The sequence below is a fragment of the Rhincodon typus genome, chromosome 46, assembly GCF_021869965.1.
Source record: "Rhincodon typus isolate 14 chromosome 46, sRhiTyp1.1, whole genome shotgun sequence".
Taxonomy (NCBI): domain Eukaryota; kingdom Metazoa; phylum Chordata; class Chondrichthyes; order Orectolobiformes; family Rhincodontidae; genus Rhincodon; species Rhincodon typus.
In genome coordinates, this window is record NC_063377.1 from 6,725,339 (window position 1) to 6,729,866 (window position 4,528).

Here is a 4,528-nt window from a genome sequence, read left to right on the forward strand (position 1 = left end):
CCCCCCCCCCCCCCCCCCCCACTTGTCGTCATGTGTATCAACACGTTGCGAGATGCCGCTTTGTCCTTTTGCCAAAAGCAGAACAGAAACAAGCGCATGTTGGGCATTTCTAAGGAGCAGGCCTTAGTAGAACCTTACTGTCTCTCTGGCCCATTCTGTCGTTCAATATGATTAGAGCTGATCTTCTGCCTCAGTACCATTTCCTTCCCTGCTCCCTCCCCCCCACCTCCCAATATCTAGTCACGAGAGCAGAAATCTCCACCCTCCCGTCTCCATCCCTCGCAGACCCCAGGAGAGTTGAAACTTGACTTGTCAACTCTCTCTTCTCTCCTGCCCAGCTCTGTGATATTTTAACGGGATAGTGATTTTTTTTTTGAGTGGAGCAGTGTGCAAGGGGAGAGGATTGGGTAGATGTTTGGTTATGGGGTGAGGAGGGTGGGAATAACACTTATAACTTCCCCCCACCCCAGTGGCCGCACCCTGCAGCGTGCAGCGTGACTGTTGACATGGTAAAGTTGCACAGGACGAATGTTTGACGCTGTAATTGGTCGAGACCTCCATAAATGCTGGCTAAGCTTTCGTGGGGGTGGGTTGTTTTGGGCTTTAAAAGCTTGTCTGGCTCCACTTTTAACACTTGTCCTTGTTTAGCGAGATGGAAATGGCAGAATCTATAAACCTTCAAATCCAGAGCTAGTCAGGCCTGTTGGTTTCATTATTTTTTTGCTGCTGAACCCCCTGGAGTGCTGCCTTGGTTTTAATTGATTTCCCCCTCCCACCCCATATAATTTTCTCTCTCATTGTTTTTTTTTGATTTGGGTAAAATGTGTGGCCTTGTCCAGGTACAAATCTCAGGAGCCTGTCCTCGGGTGGCAAACCCCTTCAGTCTGGCATGCAATGGACACAGAGAATCTGGTGGTTTTAACCGGGTGGCGTGAAACCATGCTGTGCGAGCATTTTACTTCCTGTCCGGGCCAACAGAGGAGTGGGGGAGCTATGACTACTTATAAATCCAGCCGCGAGAGGGTTTCCGCAAAGAATTAGCGGTGGCTCAGCCTGTCTCCCACCACCACCACCCAAAAACAGAAATACTGCTGCTTATCTCTGAAGCTGCATATGTTTATATTTTCTTAAAAAAAAACGCACAAATTTGAAATGGTGGTGGTTCCGAAGGGGTTTCTTGTGGGAAACGTAAGAGAGTTTTGGCGCAAGGTGACATCAGACTGTGAAGGTTGGGGCAGAGGGCGGGGTGGGAGGGGAGTGCTGTGTCTATAGCCCATTTCCTACCTGTATGTCCCAGCCACTGGGTTGGTTGGGTAGAGGAGAAGAAATCTTGCGAGGTCCATCCAGTAGGGAAAGCAACTTCAGCGTGACTATTGACATCGTAAAATCGAATGAGACTTTGCCTCGAGTGAGGCATCCCTTGACCTGTGCGCTCTCCCTCTCGCTGTTGTTGGCGGTGGATTCTCTCCCTTTCCAAGCACTGTGTCTCCCTTTGTCTCCCCCTTCCCCGGCATATGGCTCGGTACACTCTTGCAACATGTGTCTGCCCCCAGCTTTGGTGACTGTTCGTTCCTCCCAGCCCTTGACTTTCTCCTTGTCTATCTGGGCTCTTTTCTCCTGATGCTGAAACACACGTAGCTCACCAGAGATTGGTGTCCGTTCACCCACCCCTGTGACAACGCTGCCCCCCCAACTTTCGCAGCTGTGAGACCCACCCAGATTGAATTCCACCTGCACGTTTGGTTTCTCTGCCCCTTCAGAGGTCCTGCTTGGGTTGGTGAAGAGTTGCAGGCCATGCATTGGGAGGAGGTGTGTCAGCGAGGCCTGGGGCAGCAATGGCTGTGTTCCAGAAAACCTGTGTGGAATTGAGTGTTGGGAAGGGTTGCTATTTTAGATAACTCTGTCAGATATGGGTCAGCCTTTCGAAGGTCCTCTCGTGATGGTCTGTCTGTTCCTAGGATTAGGAAGTGACTGGACTGGTTGCAGACTCTGAAGTGATGGGTGTGGGGGCAAGCAGGTGTGGCTCTCTGATAGAGCAACTGGAGTGAAGACATGCCCTTGGCTGAGGAGAGAGGGGACTTTGGGCTCTGTCTGAGGAACTGGCCTTGGCCGAACTTGGACCAATGGGAATAAGCTTCTGTGCGCTCCCCAATACGCAAAGATCCTCGTTAGGTGGTCTGGGCAGAGTCCCCCACCACAGGGTGGAAGGTACATATTGCCTGAGGCACAGTGGATAGGCTGAAGGCAGCTTTACTCTGTGTCTGGCCCCATGCTGTCCCTGTCCTGGGAACGTTTAATGGGGCAGTATTGAGGAAGCTTTACTGTGTACCTAACCCTGTCCCAGGAGTGTTTAATGGCGGGGGAAACAGTGTAGAGAGAGCTTTATTCTGTATCTAACCCCATGCTGTCCCTGTCCCTGGGAGAGTTTGATTGGGGGGAGGGGGGGAGAAATAGTGTAGTGGGAGCTTTACTCTATCTAACCCCATGCTGTCCCTGGGAGTGTTTGATGAGGGGGCAGAAGAGAAGCCTTACTTGCTGGCCCAGCCCTGTACGCTGACTCTGAGCCGGCTGGAATGTGGTTTTGTTCTGTGACTTGGTGTGAAGGCTGTGTTTCCCACTGGAGCGGTGTCCCAGCTGCTGAATTGTAACCAAGAGCCTTGGTTAGTGCGGATGTGAGCAAGTTGACAATTCTTGGGCCCTTTTCACTTCCACAGCAGGGAAGCTCCTGTGAGCTTTGCTGCAGCATTCCTGCTTAGGTCCCCTACCCTCCAGACCACTGGTTGACTTGACGTCGGATTTCTGCGTGTGCTGGTGACCCCCCCCCCCCCAACACCCAAAAACAAAACTGCATGTCCCTCACCTGTTCATGAGTCAACGCTCTGAAGGTCACAGGACCTGCCTGGTTTGGGCACCCTTGCAGATATGCAGAAGACTTGCTGCTGTGTTGCGAGGAACAAGTCCCACCATCCAGTTCTTTCCCTCCCTGTTTCTCTCCTCACTCCCTCCTGTCGCATCCTGTTCTGTTTCACTCAACCCTGAACCGCTAACTGCCTCAACAGCCAGAGAGAATCTGCTACTGAGACAGGATACAAATATGGCTTGAATCTCTTCTTGTTTCTGTAAGACGCCTGGTGGCCGAGTCATTGATCATTTTTAATTTTCTTTTGCTTGTTTTTTTTGTGACCTTTTCCCAAGTCCTGGGAACTTTGCTTCTGCCCCTTTGTGTGAGAGCAGGAGTGGTTGGGGAGGGATTGTTGGCATGGGTGTCTCATTACTTACAAAACTGATGGGTGCCGTGTCTGGGGTGCAGTGCTCCATTGAGGGGCGTGGGGGTGAAAGAGAGAGATGCAGAGTGAAACGTGACCCTGAGCAATTTCTCAACGCTGCACTCCACCAGGAATTGTAATCCCTTTTTTTTTTGGAACGGGCCGCGGAAGGCACGTAACCTGCTGTTCGGTTCAGTGTGTCTTGGGACAGAGGAGGAGGGAACCGTGTTATTTGGCTGGGGAGGAGGACTGTTCGCGCTTCCCTCCCGCTCTGGGAATGACCCTGTTATCCCCCAGCCAACGAAGGCAAGCATGGAGCACTAGTGGAGGCCGGCTCCGATCTCCTAGGGTGGGCAAGTATCTCCCCTCCGCTACCCTCAGCCCAGTGACACCATCACTACATTGACTCTGTGTGTCCCTAATACTCCACCTCCCAGTTCAACCTGTAGAGAAATTGGATAAATCTGAAGGGTACGGGTGGCGGAGGGACACGGTGAAATTGAGGTGGAGGGGGCACATCCTCCTATTCCTGTGCCCGTCACCACTTGTGTGGTAACCTCAGGCTCATGGTGAGAGCTCGAGGGCCACTGAGTGAGAAACGGAGCGTCTAGAGTTGGTACACACGGTGTGTGGGGCCAAGGGGCTTCAGGGGAGGTGATAGTAGGACAACACATCTCAGAAACCAAACTGTACCATGGAGAAGTCAGAATGAGTGAGCTAATAAATTGTAACTCCACCCTGTCACCTGTGAGGGTAAAATGAGGGGAGAACTCTGGAATTTCATGATCATTGACTATAATGTAAAATTACTTTTGTTTCATAGTGTAGGTAGAAGCAGTAAGCAAGTTTTTTTTTGTCAGTATTTGAAATAAATTTTACATCGTTTTACTGGTTACCCAGTGTGTGTGTTCATGATGCCGCATGGGGTCTTAGCATAGACTGTCTGTTCGGATGGTGCTGGACATTGGGTTTGCAGTTTTCACAATGCCTGCCACACTCTTGCACCTCTAATCTCCGTGTCCCTGTAAAGGAGGCCATCTCTTCCTGGTACTGCCTTGTACTAGTGTCAGCACTGAGGGAGCAGGCACTGTCGGATGGTCAGTGCTGAGGGAGTGGGCACCATCGGAGGGTCAGTGCCGAAAACAAAAGTATCAATCTCTGATGTAACAAGGTGTAGAGCTGGTTGAACACAGCAGGCCAAGCTGCATCAGAGGAGCAGGAAAGCTGACGTTTTGGGTCTGGACCCTTCTTTAGAAATGGGG

General features: G+C 51.3%; 1 long non-coding RNA gene across 1 annotated transcript in view; it reads right to left on the reverse strand.

Annotated features, from left to right (window-relative positions):
- Positions 1 to 4,528, reverse strand: part of LOC125487873 — a 37,226-nt gene that overhangs the window by 17,111 nt on the left and 15,587 nt on the right. The gene's annotated exons all lie outside the window — the stretch shown is intronic.